This window comes from Tursiops truncatus, chromosome 3, assembly GCF_011762595.2.
Source record: "Tursiops truncatus isolate mTurTru1 chromosome 3, mTurTru1.mat.Y, whole genome shotgun sequence".
In the NCBI taxonomy this organism is placed as follows: domain Eukaryota; kingdom Metazoa; phylum Chordata; class Mammalia; order Artiodactyla; family Delphinidae; genus Tursiops; species Tursiops truncatus.
In genome coordinates, this window is record NC_047036.1 from 140,008,907 (window position 1) to 140,024,714 (window position 15,808).

At 38.4% G+C, this 15,808-nt stretch overlaps 1 pseudogene; it reads left to right on the forward strand.

The window, feature by feature from the left end:
* Positions 1 to 427: 427 nt before the first annotated feature.
* The window catches only part of LOC117311883 (pre-B-cell leukemia transcription factor 1-like), a 122,637-nt pseudogene continuing 107,256 nt past the window's right edge, over positions 428 to 15,808 (forward strand).

Here is a 15,808-nt window from a genome sequence, read left to right on the forward strand (position 1 = left end):
TCTGATCTTGCAAATTTATGTAAATTTTATTTTATAGTAATAATAATGCTTTCAATAATGATTGAGATAATTACAGATATTATTAAATAACAACAGTTCAAAGTGGTATACAAATCCATTTACATATATTACAAGCTCACAACTTTAAGATGTACATACTCTTATTATACCCATTTTAGAAATAAACAAACTAATGAGGTTAGATGTTAAGAAATTTTTCCAACTTTTCTGTGTAATAAATACAAATTTAAAATAATAGGTAATAAAATTTTAAATATCATTTTATAAACTTCAAAAAATGCATATTAAAAAGCAAAACAATAAACCCTCTTTAAACTAAAGTTAGAGCCACATGCACAGGGAATGTGAAAATTCCTGGTAGAGGCAGCTAAACCAGACTGAAGAAATAAGAAGTTCCCTAGAGGGAATGGCATCTGAACTTAACCTTAAAGAGTAAGTAGTATTCATCTGGACAGCAGAGTAGACCATTCTGGTTTAAGAATGTAAATTAAGGGAGTGGTGAGAGACCTTGCTGGAGAGGTAGGCAAGAGTTAAATAACCGAGGAACTTACTTGTCGCATTATATGTATTAGCTTTTATTTTCTAGTTAATGGGTGTAGTGCCCAAACATGGTAGTTTGTCTTGGACATCCTAGTCTGCCTATTGTTCCAGAACAATTAGTAACTGTGCCCCTTTCACTCACAAAATGTTCTAATTTCCTGTGGAAACAGAAGAATGGTGTGGCCCCTCTACCAGTCATCAATATTCTTTACAAAGAGGAAAGACATTTTTGATTTATGATTTAGAGAGATGATTTGCAAGGCCCTGGAAAGAGTGAAATTGATCAAGAAAGTTTTAGGGTTGACTGCAGAGATTCATGGGAGAAATTTTGAGATACTGAATTGTAATAGGAATAAGATGAAAGGTACAGATTGTAGATACCTAACCACATTTGTTGACTGGCTAGATGTAAAGAATGAAGGAGAGGAAAGAGGCAGCCCTGTCTCCTAGATGTTTTATGTAGGTGACTAGGTGGTTGTTAGATCTGAAATTGAGGTAGAGAACATCTTCCCTGTCATCTGTTTTGGGTTTATTATTGGTGATGGGTTTGGAGTGAGTGATAAAACCCATCTTAAAGGATATATACTTTGTATGAATAAAATGAGACTTCTTGGATTTTATATAGAAATTAATGCTAAAAATAAAATAGAACAAGTATAAGAAATGAGGTAGATTTGATAGGGTACAAAGAAAGCAGCTTTATTCTTCTTTCCCACTATATTCTCTGACCTGAAATTTCAGGTTGGTCCTCAAAGCTTTCCCAGTAATTTCCAAGGTTTCGACAAACGTCCTCATTAAAAATGCCCAGTCCACACACAGCTGCGCTTGGGCGTCCTTTCTCTCTCTGACTCCATTTTCTCCACAGCCGGGGGCCGGGGTCTCCTGTGGGGTGCCCAGCAGTACCCCAGATCTCCCTTCAGGGCCAGGATGAACCCCGGGGAGAGCTGGGAGCGGGGGAGATGGGCGGGGATTGGGACGGAGGAAGAAGCACACCCAGCGAGTTTGGGAGGGAAGTAACCAGGTGGGGTCGGGGGCAGGGGCTTGGATTGGTGGGTGGGGAGCCTGGGGGCCCTGGCGAACCTCTGGGCGGCGGAGACCCTGGTGGGGGTAGCGGGATGTGAGGAGGTCGCGGGGACATTCTGCAGCAGGTAGGGACCATCACCGACCAGAGCCTGGACGAGCGAGGCCCAGGCCAAGAAACACGTCCTAAACTGCCACCAAATGAAGCCTGCTCTCATTAACGTCCTTCGTGAAATTGAGGAGAAAACCGCCCTCAGCATTCGAAACTCCCAAGAGGAAGAGCCTGTGGACCTACAGCTGATGCACTTGGACACCATGCTTCTGGCAGAGGTTGTGGCCGACCCCGAGAAAGGGGATGGCTCAGGGTCAGCAGCTGCCACCACTGCAGCCTCCTGGGGAGGTGTGTCCCCTAACAACCCCATCGAACACTTGGACTATCGCAGCAAACTTGCCCAGGTCCGCCACATGTACCACTCGGAGCTGGAGAAGTATGAGAAGGCACGAAGCAAGTTCACAGCCCACGTCCTGAAACTGCTGAGGGAGCAAAGCCGCACGCAGTTCATAGCACCCAAGGAGACGGAGCACATGGTGAGCGTCATCCGCCGGAAGTTCAGCGCCATCCAGAGGCAACTCAAGCAGAGCCCCTGCAAGGCGGCGATGATCCTGCATTCTGGTTCCTGGATGCCGGACGAAAAAACCGTAACTTCAGCAAACAGGCCACTGAGGTCCCGAATGAGTGTTTCTACTCCCACCTGAGTAACTCATATCCTAGTGACGAGGCTAAGGAGGAGCTTGCCAAGAAGTGTGGAATCACTGCCTCTCAGGTCCCCAACTGGTTTGGCAACAAGCAGATGCGCTATAAGAAAAATACTGGAAAGTTCCAAGAGGAGGCAAACATCTAGGCCATCAAGACCGCTGGTGAAGCCATCTGGTCCTGGGCTTTTGTTTGTTGGAAGATTTTAAATCACAGTTTCAATTTCATTACTTGTGATTGGTCTGTTCATATTTTCTTTTTCTTCCTGGTTCAGTTTTGGAAGGTTATACCTTTCTAAGAATTTGTCCATTTCTTCCAGGTTGTCCATTTTATTGGCATAGAGTTGCTTGTAGTAGTCTCTTAGGATGCTTTGTATTTCTGCGGTGTCTGTGGTAACTTCTCCTTTTTCACTTCTAATTTTATTGATTTGAGTCCTCTCCCTCTTTTTCTTGATGAGTCTGGCTAATGGTTTATCAATTTTGTTTATCTTCTCAAAGAAGCAGCTTTTAGTTTTATTGATCTTTGCTATTGTTTTCTTTGTTTATATTTCATTTATTTCTGCTCTGATCTTTATGATTTCTTTCCTTCTGCTAACTTTGGGCTTTCTTTGTTCTTCTTTCTCTAGTTCCTTTAGGTGTAAAGTTAGATTGTTTATTTGAGATTTTTCTTGTTTCTTGAGGTAGGTAGCTATAAACTTTCCTCTTAGAACTGCTTTTGCTGCACCCCATAGGTTTTGGATCATCGTGTTTTCATTGTCATTTGTCTCTAGGTATTTTTTGATTTCCTCTTTGATTTCTTCAGTGATCTCTTGGTTATTTAGTAATGTATTGTTTAGCCTCCATGTGTCTGTGTTTTTTACGTTTTTTTCCCTGTAATTGATTTCTAATCTCATAGCATTGTGGTCAGAAAAGGTGCTTGATATGATTTCAATTCTCTTAAATTTACTGAGGCTTGATTTGTGACCCAAGATGTGATATATCCTGGAGAATGTTCCATGCGCACTTAGGAAGAAAGTGTAATCTGCTGTTTTTGGATGGAATGTCCTATAAATATCAATTAAATCTATCTGATCTATTGTGTCATTTAAAGCTTGTGTTTCCTTATTAATTTTCTGTTTGGCTGATCTGTCCATTGGTGTAAGTGAGGTGTTAAAGTCCCCCCTATTATTGTGTTACTGTTTTAGAACTGTTAGCAGTTGCCTTACGTACTAAGGTGCTCCTATGTTGGGTGCATATATATTTATAATTGTTATGTCTTCTTCTTGGATTGATCCCTTGATCATTATGTAGTGTCCTTCCTTATCTCTTGTAACATTCTTTATTTTAAAGTCTATTTTATCTGATATGAGTATTGCTACTCCAGCTTTCTTTTGATATCCATTTGCATGGAATATCTGTTTCCATCCCCTCACTTTCAGTCTGTATGTGTCTCAAGGTCTGAAGTGGGTCTCTTGTAGACAGCATATATATGGGTCTTGTTTTTGTATCCATTCAGCAAGCCTGTGTCTTTTGGTTGGAGCATTTATTCCATTAAAGTTTAAGGTAATTATTGATATGTATGTTCCTATGCCCATTTTCTTAATTGTTTTGGGTTTGGTTTTGTAGATCCTTTTCTTCTCTTGTGTTTCCACTTAGAGAATTTCCTTTAGCATCTGTTGTAGAGCTGGTTTGGTGGTGCTGAATTCTCTTAGCTTCTGCTCATCTGTAAAGCTTTTGATTTCTCCATCGAATCTGAATGAGGTCCTTGCTGGGTAGAGTAATCTTGGTTGTAGTTTCTTCCCTTTCATCACTTTAAGTATATCATGCCACTCCCTTCTGGCTTGTAGAGTTTCTGCTGAGAAATCAGCTGTTAACCTTATGGGAGTTCCCTTGTATGTTATTTGTCATTTTTCCCTTGCTGCTTTCAATAATTTTTCTTTGTCTTTAATTTTTGCCAATTTGATTACCATGTGTCTCGGCATGTTTCTCCTTGGGTTTATCCTATATAGGAGTCTCGGCAATTCCTGGACTTGGGTGGCTATTTCCTTTCCCATGTTAGGGAAGTTTTTGACTATAATCTCTTCAAATATTTTCTTGGGTCGTTTCTCTCTCTCTTCTCCTTCTGGGACCCCTGTAATGTGAATGTTGTGTTTAATGTTGTCCCAGAGGTCTCTTAGGCTGTCTTCATTTCTTTTCATTCTTTTTTCTTTATTCTGTTCCACAGCAGTGAATTCCACCATTCTGTCTTCCAGGTCACTTATCCATTCTTCTGCCTCAGTTATTCTGCTATTGATTCCTTCTAGTGTATTTTTCATTTCAGTTATTGTATTGTTTATCTCTGTTTGTTCTTTAATTCTTCTAGATCTTTGTTAAATATTTCTTGCATCTTCTCAATCTTTGCCTCCATTCTTCTTCCGAGGTCCTGGATCATCTTCACTATTGTTATTCTGAATTCTTTTTCTGGAAGATTGCCTATGTCCATTTCATTTAGTTGTTTTTTGGGGGTTTTATCTTGTTCCTTCATCTGGTACATAGCCCTCTGCCTTTTCATCTTGTCTATCTTTCTGTGAATGTGGTTTTTGTTACACAGGCTGCAGGATTGTAGTCCTTCTTGCTTCTTCTGTCTGCCCTCTGGTCGCTGAGGCTATCTCCAGACAGCTTTATTACCTCAAAGGCATCTCATCTTAAACCAGTAGCATCGCTTGGTGGAAAAAAAAAGTCCAGATCATAGTTTCATAGTGTTAATACTCATCCAACTTAAATTTCCTCTGTACCGGGTTGGGCCAACTTATACTCAAAGTCTGCAGTGAGCTGGCTGAGCTAACGGTGAGAATGGGAAAAGGGACTGGGGGCACCCTTAATTTCTCTTCTCTTCCCCCAACTTATTCTTCTTCACATCTTCCTCTACTATGCTGATTCTTGGTCCTCCAGGGATGGGCAGAAGAGCAAAGTGAAATTAGGGCAGACAAAGTGTTGCATGAGAGAATTGTAAGTTTTACCAGGGTTCTCTGGATGAAGAATACTTCTACATTATGGAATCTTTTGTCGTTTGGAGTACTTTTGCAGGTTCCCTGGAGCTTACCACCTCTAGCGTTCTGTAAGTATAGTTTGCTGATAAAGGCAGTGCTCCGTCTGTCTGCTTAGACCTCCCCTCGGTGCCTACTTTCCAGTAGAGTCTTCACAGTTACATGAAACCCATTTGAGTAAAGCCCATTTTAAGACTCCCTAACGAAGACATGAGGGACAAAACATCTTGTCTACCATGGTGGGAATGTGACTCATTCCTATAAGAGGATGCTATCTTCATTCTGCTACCACATGTCTCTCTAGCCAGCCTCACTCTTATAGAATTTTTCTGACCTGAGCCCCTATATTCCTCAAAGTCTAGAGGAATCTCATAATCTCTGAGTGTGGTTCCTTGAAGTCCTTCTGTTTGATTAGAGAAGGACATGGAGGAAGGCAGAGAAGATGCCCTAGTCTTCCAATATGTCCCTCCTTAAAAGAATTCTCTACAGTCTGCTTGATGGATTTCCTACCTTCCCCTCATACATTCTTCACCTAAGTAATGAGCCCATGGCTGCTAGTCTGGTTTCTTTATTTCTTAGCATATCTTGCGTAGATATCTGATCTGGAATCTATTTTTTTCTGTTTTTTTGAGTCTAAGCCTAAAAACCTTTAAGACAATAAGGAAATTTGCATTTAATAGTCAGATATATTTCCTAATGTGTCAATTGTATAGGCTACTGAACTAAAATAATAAACATAAACTAAATTATATTTAAGAATAAGAAAAAAGATGAAAAATATTTTAAAAATATTTAAACATATTTTTATTAAGTGTAAAAACTATTTTATCACAGTAAAAATATTAATACCTTCTTACTGAATATAACATGATTGATTTTTTAAAAAATATTTTGAAAATCTGAATATAGTCTCCATGTTACAGTGACCAAATATCTGGATTTTAAGTTCAGTTTATTTTTATAGGTGATATTAATGACTTTTGTGACTGAAAGATAGTAACTCTCAATAGTACACAGGTATAAGGAGAAGTACATGATTTGTTTTGTTTACTATATTACTCAATCATGATGCATACTTTTTAATCACATCTACTAATTATGGAACGATTTTTATTGAATTTTTATCTGTAACATTTCTATGTTTGGTTATATAGCTCAGTTTTTCTCAAACAAATTGGAAAGGCTTATAATTCAGTGTATTTTAACACATGGGTTCAAGATATGCTGAAACTTTTTCTTGAGCATAGATTAGAAAATTCTGTTTCCATTTTTAGTGTGCACATATGAAAGTTGATTTGGTAACAAAATCACAAAATGATCAAAACACTTCCAAGCATTCGTTTTCTAAATACTTTTTCCTTGTATACGTTTTTTTAATAATGGTGATTTTCTCACTCCCTGTTAAAGCAGAAAGTGACTCAAAGGGAAAGATTAAGTGGTCATTTTTCAAAATTATTTTATAAGCTGCATAGTTTCGACAGCCAGCCATCATAAAAAAAAATAAATGGTTTTCTCTCTTTAAAAAAAAAAATATATATATATATATTTATTTATTTTTGGCTGTGTTGGGTCTTCGTTTCTGTGCGAGGGCTTTCTCTAGTTGCGGCGAGCGGGGGCCACTCTTCATCGCGGTGCATGGGCCTCTCTTGTTGCGGAGCACAGGCTCCATACGTGCAGGCTCAGTATTTGTGGCTCACTGGTCCAGTTGCTCCGCGGCATGTGGGATCTTCCCAGACCAGGGCTCGAACCCGTGTCCCCTGCACTGGCAGGCAGATTCTCAACCACTGCACCACCAGGGAAGCCCTTGTCTCTTTTAATAGCTGTTTTTTTTAAAAAAGGTGAATACTTTTTTTCACTCTGCATTTGATTTACCTATTTATTCATTTATTTATTTTTACAGTGAGCTGACCAGTGAACCTCACTTAATACAAAAGATTCTCATAGCTTCTCTGTCATTCAAAGTATGTCTTTGTTATTGTTATTGTTATCCTCCTTGAACTGTCTGTAGCACCTGTTATTATTCTAATTTCAACTTATTTGCTTTAATAGCTTCCCTGCTAAGACTCATTGAATGGATTTCCAAGTGTAGTGATAGCTTTTCAGCTTTACTCCACAGTAGCTCTCTTTTTCTGTCTATCTTGCTCTCAATTCCAGTCCGATAAACTGCTCCATTAGTGGTTGTCCTTGCAGTTAAAATTTTTCTTCCCCACTTAAAGCTTTTTTCCCCTTCACTTATTACTATTGAGGACATGCTTTTTGGATACATTGTTTCTTTTCTAGCTGCCTTAGTTGTTATTTTTATATGTGAAATGCTAGCTAGCAAATGTATATGTAAACCAAAAAAAGGCTGGAAAAATGTATTTTATTTATTCAGCTGTATAACAAAAATGACTTAGTTTGTCCTAATATGTATTTCTTCATAGTTTCAGCAACATTTTCAATGCATGTGACGACACTATTTGCAAACAAAATAATGCATTTTAATTTGTTGCCAAATCATTTGCCACAAAATATCTCAGTCATTTTTACTGTGTCAGGAAAAACGAATGTTTCCTCAAAGAGAAAATTTTTGTCTTTCATAAGGAAAAGACTTCAGAGGAGACTCTGAATGCTTACTTTAAAAATATCTTGCTGGGCTTCCCTGGTGGCGCCGTGGTTGAGAGTCCGCCTGCCGATGCAGGGGACACGGGTTCGTGCCCTGGTCCGGGAGGATCCCACATGCCGCGGAGCGGCTGGGCCCGTGAGCCATGGCCGCTGAGCCTGCGCGTCCGGAGCCTGTGCTCTGCAACGGGAGAGACCACAACAGTGAGAGACCACAACAGTGAGAGGCCCGCGTACCGCAAAAAAAAAAAAAAAAATCTTGCTAATTGTGATGGCTTTATTTTAACATTAATACTCATATCTCAAGACAACATAAACACTGATGAAGCAAATTTCATCTATATTTCCAATGACCCCTGGAAAATTCCAAAATTTTCACCAATTTCTTATTAGACCTGATGATTTTTTTAAACCTAGTATTGTGGTTAAGGAAAAGTGTGTTGTTAATGAACAGTAGACCGAGTGTTGGCTTACCCATGTTTTTTTGCCTACTTGGGCTTAGATTATTAGTATTGTCTTAAATTTGTGGTTTATGTGCAGTGATCTTTTAAAACTATACCATCAGTTTAGGGAAGTTACTTTGTTCAGAACTTTAGAACATAGTTCATAAATTCATTTAGCATGGCTCACATAAACATCTGTGTTTCAATATGAGGAAAATGAACAAAAGAGTGAGGGTGTTTCCACCAGTCTCCTGTAGAACTTTACACTTCCCTCAGGATAGCATCACAGTACATCAAACCCTATGGTCTGCCCTGCAGACCTGATGAAAGACCAGAGTCATTCCACATATTCGATAGTACTAAAACCTTTAAAAGATTTTTGGATTATATTCTCTAATATTTTCTTTGTACTCACCAGCAAATGTTTGCACATCTTGTGGTGTCTTAGTCTGATCAGGTTGTATAACAAAATACCATGGGCTGGGTGGCTTATAAACAACAGATATCTGTTTCTCACAAGTTCTGGAAGCTGGGAAGTCCAAGATCGAGGCACCAGCATGGTCACACTCTGGTGAAGGCCCCCTTCCTTGTCCATAGCCAGCACCGTTATGCAGTGTCTTTACATGGTGGAAGGTCTAGGGATCTCTGTGAGGTCTTTTCTATAAAAACACTAATCTCATTCATGATGATTCCGCTCTCATGACCTAAGTACCTCCCCAATGCTCCACCTCCTAATACCATAATCTTTGGGGCTTAGGATTTCAACATATGAATTTTGGGTGGCACGCCATATTCAGACCATAGCAGCTGATGTACACACGTCACACTTTTAAGAATTTTGTTCTAGATCAAATTCCTCCAAAGATGGGGACCTCACCTCCAAGCAAGAAAATTATTCTAACAACTCTGACAAGTTATAAATGCCAGAAATTCCATCATCATATGGATCCAAAATCTATTTACTCATAACTTTCAACCACTAGTCCTATGTCAGCCAAAGGAGGCAGACACAGAACAAGCGCTTTTCATATTTCATTATTCTCTAATGCACAACATGTGGGTTACCAAATGATTTGTATGGTTAAAACAGTTATCACCCTCATCTAAGCAGAAATTGCTTTCATGTATTTCCAAAATAATTGTCTAATAGAGTTTAAATGATATCTAGTATTAAATGACAATTTGTTCACAAACTCTGTTTCATCACATAATTCACAAGTACAGAAATTCTGTAATTCTCCTGAATAGTTCTTCTGAACTGACCCACAGATATTCTGAAACTTACATCTCTTTAGCTCTTTTGATTCAGTTGGAAAGAACTTACTTCCTCTCTGTACAGATAGTGCTCTTACTAAAAATTGTCCCTTCATTTCCATGGAATGAACTGATGCTGTCTTTGAGGTGAAGGTTTGCTCTTGTGCCATTTTAATGTTAAACTGAGATCAGGGAAGAGGCTCTGCTGGAAGATTTCACTATGAATGCCATACCAAAGGCAATAACTCAACATATCATCTAGAAAAGTCCCCAAAGTGGCCTCCGTGCAATGACAGACACAATCTGACAGGAGTCTGTCACTTCTGGTGGTGTGATTTTAGCCTCTGAACAATAAATATGAGAACAGTGAAAGGTGCACAGTCAAAAATCCCACACACTCCCCAAATGTAATTCTAGAGTTAGCTGTGTTAGAGATGGTCCTGATTTGTTTGGGCCTTATAGTCTTCAAAGCAAAGATTATTTATCTTAAGAGGTTTTTGTTTGTTTGTTTTTGTTTTGTTTCCTTTCTTGATGACAAATTCTCAGAACATGGACTCTTAGCCAGTGGCCTGATAGTGAATTCACCAGTGGGGTTTCAACTGCCGTTAAACAAAGAGTCTGTTTACATTTCACAGCAAGGTCACAGAAACAGTTTCTTCTAGTTGTGATCATACATCTTTTGCCCATTAACATAAAATTAGATGACCTTATAAAATACCCCCAAATTGGACACTGTTAAGAGTAAAAGTGTATGCTGATAACAATCATGGTAAGACAAGAGGCATAGACCAGGACCATCCCAGGAAAACCTGGCTATCTGATCATTCTGTGTAAAGTGTGTGATGGCCATCAAGACACAGCCAGTGAACCCCGGGCTTTCCACAGAAGTGTTCCCCTAATCTGACTACATCAGAATCCCAGGGCTGGTTATTAAAAATGTTGATGCCCTGTCCTTACTTCCTAGATGGTTGGATTGCCCATATTTTTAGGTCCCTGGGTGATTCTGATGATGACAGTAATCAACTCCAAACTATTATAAGCTTCTTCCCTCTGAAATTTCTCTACATTGTTTCTCACAGTGGAATTGCTATATACACACAGCCTATTCATCCTCTACATATATTTTAAAATCTAAGATACATATTTTCCATATTTTAACATCTTGAAAATATGGATGTACCCTACAGTTGTTGGCAGGGGAAATTTTTCCCCTAAACCTCTTGGTTCTTTTGACTGATCTAATAATTAAATTGATACAAGATAGATTAACAGTGAAAAAATTTAATTTAATACGTACAGAGGTCTCACAGGTTTAGGACCCAAGAAGCAACAAAAGCAGGTTGTTTATATACCTGTTACACAAAGAAACAATAAATTTGTGAGCACTGACAAGACAAAGAAACTTAGGCTTGTGTACTAGTTAGGGAACAAAATATGCAGAGTTTATTTACACAGCCTTCTCGACCCTGAACTCCCTATATCTGGTGATAAGGATGTCTCTCTACCTCCTAGTACAGGGATGGTACCTGGGAGATTTATTTCCTGCTTTCAGGGTGACAGAGTGGAGGGTCAGAGTGTCCTTCTTGCACTGGCTGTTCCCTAAGTAACTTTAATTCAAAATAATATGCCACTTTGTCATATTTTGGGGCAGCCTACCCTTAACCCCATCATGATCAATGATATCTTAAAATCGGGATATAATTTTTATTGCCTGTGCGTTCATAGACTTTGTTTTTCCTGGAGGCATGACTGGACAACTGTTGACGTTTCAGTGAATAAGCCATTTGCAGATAAAATGAAGAAATAATGTAAGACCTAGTTGTTATCTGAGAATTTTCTGTTGACACCTTCAGGTACAAGTAAGAAAACAGAAGCATCAATTTTTACATAATAGGTGTCAGCAAATTTGGAAAAAATTCCTGGAGGCAATACTGGTGGGGAGTGGGGGGCACTTTTAAGAAAATATTTCATTGCCAGTGAATTTGGTGGCACCCTGTAAGAAAATTCAGCCACTGATGGCTCAGAGTTGAAGAATGATTCAGAATAATTGGATACGGGGTGAAGAAATTTTAAGAATTTCTTAAAATGATTGTTTACATTAAATTTTCCTTTTTGTGTATAAGAGTGCTATGATAAAAATCTAAGTGCGGATTAATCTAAAAGAGTTCTTTCAATTAAAAGTGACAAATTCAACGTGATAAAAAACATGATATTATTTATGTGGCAGAAGTTTTAACTTCTCAGTGGTACATAAGAAACACTGTATTATAATTGACAATGTCTGAGACTTGATGATACATGGTTTCTGCACTAGTCAAAAAGAAAAAAATAAGTTAAATCCTTTAGGAATTTTGCTGACTATTTCACTGAGGCAGCACGTGCCTCAGAGTGAGGGTATATCAAGGAACATTAATATCAGTTCATCTCAGTTTCTCCGTACCTCTAATAATATGAACATTTCCTCACAAAGTGTGTGAATTCAGTGTTGAAGCTTTTTAAAATATGTTGCTCTAAAAGTAATTATCTGAAGCTCTATCTGGAAAGTTCTATGTTAGAAAAAATTTAGCTGGGTGAGTTAATGTATTTTCAAGGGCAGTATCTAGTCTGCATAATGACAAAAACAAGCCAAAGCCTGTTTAAGATACGACTCCGCTACACACACACACACACACACACAAGAAATAACAGCACTCCCTGCCAGACTTAATAGGATGCTTACAAAGTTGTTAAACACCCAGAGCAGTCAGGAAGAGGAGACTCAGGCCTACATAAGTAGGGTGTTTGGTCCCGGCCCCCATATTCCACAACTTTCCCCTCCAGTTATGTTTCTTTTCAGCCTGTATAGGGAAGCCCAGCTGCCAGCAGACAACAGGCTGAACGGTAGCCAGCTGCTTTTATAACTGTGTTAGCCAGAAGCCCTCATGAGAAATATTTTTCCTGGAAAATAAATTATAACATGTCTAAGTGGTGCCTGACAAAGCTAAACAGGAGGCATGCTGCTCTGTTGCAAATTCATCTGCAGTCTCTGGGTAGGGAGACAAATAAAAACACTTCATCAAAATCAGTCACAGAAATCCAGGAATACCCAGAGGAGACCACTAAACTCTAAATACCAATCAATTTCTCCAACTTTTTTTGTCAAACTTGCAAGTCCTTTTAAGCACTGTCTTCTTGAATTGCCTGGCAGAAGCTGGCTGGTATGGAGGAAGATCAGTTTGGGGGCCTTCTGTGACACAGTGGCTTATCTAGCTGAGGACCCTTATTGCTGAAGGGGTTTTTCGGCCTTAGAACATCAATGAAGTAATGTTAAAGCTAAAAGTCTGCTTTCACTTCTATATATTCACAATGTCTCTATTCAAAGAGGTTTGCCTAAATATACTAGGAAATTATATAAATAGAAATTGCATTAAGAAGCTGCCCCTGTGATTGCAAGTTTAAAACTGCACCTGGGAAAGCAACTCAAAATGTAGCCTGTAGATATTTTAATATTTGCTGATCTCATAATAACCACAATATCACTAGGGCAAGGCATTGATGATTTAATAAGATGCTAGTCTCAGTCTTGACCTTGATTTAATCAAGGTCTTATGGTGGTATTTAATCAAAGTATTTACTGATGAACCTATTATGCTTAAGATACTTTGCTAGTTTCTGCAGTGATGCATCATAGTATATACCTTTCAGAAGTTTATATTTTCATTCAGGAATCTAATAGTCAGAAGAGATGGGTTTTTTCCAGGCTATGCATTTGACTAGTTGTGTGACCATGAGAAAGTCACTTAGCTTTTATTGAGGAGGCTTTTGGCATGTGATTTACATACAAAAAGCTCATTTTTTAAAACTCATGAATGGAAGAAGGAAGACCAACTTTGCGCCTGTTGAAGTATGGAGAACATCAATCAAGGTGACAATAGAGATGGAGAGGAGTGGATGGGTCCATGAAATATTTGGAGAAAAACTCCACAGTTCTACCAAACGCTACTTGCCAGGCTAAGGAATGCCATATTAAATTTACATTGATTCTGTGGAGCTGGTGAGGTTTTCATTTGGAGAACTGAAAGATAGGGCTCTAGATGTGGGACCTTCAAATATCATTTAATCTCACTGGAGATCAGTCTTCTCTATAATGAGATAGAGGTAGTACCCTTGTGACCCATCTCTCTTTCAAGAATATACAAAGTATAAACAAATGATAGGTGTGAAAATAGTTGGAAAGCAAAATTCTTTTTGGATGTGCAAGGCAGTATTATTATTTGCAGAAATGTTTTAAGTGCTAAGGATTCAAGTAAGTGGGCCATTCAGCTTTTAAATTGTCTCCTCTAATAGCTGCAGCCATATGTAATTTACATAATATAAAATTAAAGACACTAAAACAGTTAGAAAAATATGACTATTTTCTTAAATGCATCCCATTCAAATTAGAGAAATCTAAGGCCCAATATCATGAGGTCAAAGTAGTCTTACTCAAGCCTGACTTCAAATTGCCTTAATTTATGAAATAGATTCATCCATGAGGACATTGCCAAATGAGATAATGTTAGAGCAATTCCAGCCATGAAATTAGATAGTGTCTACATGTTGATAAACTCTAATTTTGTGCAGAGTGCACTGGATTTATTGATTTTTTCCCCATGGCTAATAACAAAACAGAATTATGTTTATATTATAGAGTAATCTGATTTTAAAAAAGGACAAAATATAAGTTCACAGCACGAACGTGTGAACCACTGGGCCAATACCCAACATGACTTGGGATGGACAGAGGAGTCCTTGTTATATGAGTATAATTGGTTAACAACAACAAATAAAAGCAAAGGTAATTTCACACTTCAGGAAATGTTTTGATTCAAGTTACCTCTTGAAAAATAAAATTAAAAGCCATGAAAAAAGTTGCTGTCGTATTTTTAAAATGTAGGTCAAAAAAGCAACTATGGTCTGGTTTTTTGAAGACCAACTCAACTGCAGATTTCTTAATTGTACAGAGTTATACATAATTCCATAAAATGGTTTGTTTGTTAGAAAGTAAAATTTATGAACTCTCCCAATATTTAACACATATTTTATGACTCATGCAGCTGTTTCATTCTGAAACTTACCTAATTAATTCTAGTCATATGCTATATGTCTCCATATACATTGCTTTAAAGATCTCATAGTTAAAAACTGACTTGGAAATAGGAAGCCTATCAAAAGTTTTATCATTTAAGTGAAGTTTAAGAAAGTTGTTTAAGGCATGCTTCATAGACGTTGGTTCTATGAGCAACCCTCGAGCCTACATATTCTTTTCTTTTTTGTTGTACATTTATCTCTCAGTGGAAAAATATAATATTGTAAAAGCACTAGAATTATATAAAAATATGATGGCAATTATGACAAAGGATGGACTTGACACAGCCCAGTTGGTTAATGTTAATAAAACTAATTTGTTTTGTAAATACAGAAATATTTTACTGTACCTAAATATAAGCGTAGTTTAGACTGAGAAGCATTGGAACCAGGAACCAGAGTCATTAGTAACATTGGCATACTCCAAATCTCTGGTTCACTCTCTCTCTGCCTGTTCCTGCCCCCATGCCCCATAGAGTGGCTTTCTCTAATTTTTTTTTTTTTTTCTTTTTTTTTTTTTTGCGGTACGCGGGCCTCTCACTGCTGTGGCCTCTCCCGTTGCGGAGCACAGGCTCCGGATGCGCAGGCTCAGCGGCCATGGCTCATGGGCCCAGCCGCTCCACGGCATGTGGGATCCTCCCAGACGAGGACATGAACCCACGTCCCCTGCATCGGCAGGCGGACTCTCAACCACTGCGCCACCAGGGAAGCCCCTTTTGTTTTGTTTTGATTTTTGTTTTTCTTGCATAAAATTGTTCAGAACTGGAATTTTGTTGTTGTTAAAACCAACAAAGTGACTTGAACCCCAGTGACCCGACTCAAAAAATACATTTAAAGAAAACTTAATTAGTCTACTATAGGGGAGGTATCTACTCAATTGATTTTGGTCAGGGAGATGAGCTCACGTAGTCCAAATGTGTCGAGGTGAAGGGGGGGAGTAGAAATTTCTTAAAAGTTGTAATTGGGCTGGCGCAGGTGCCCAGAAATTTTCTACTCCATTGTTAATTCACCAGTGCTCATTTTCATGGGATGTTTATATTAAAATGCCATTGCTATTTCTTGGTC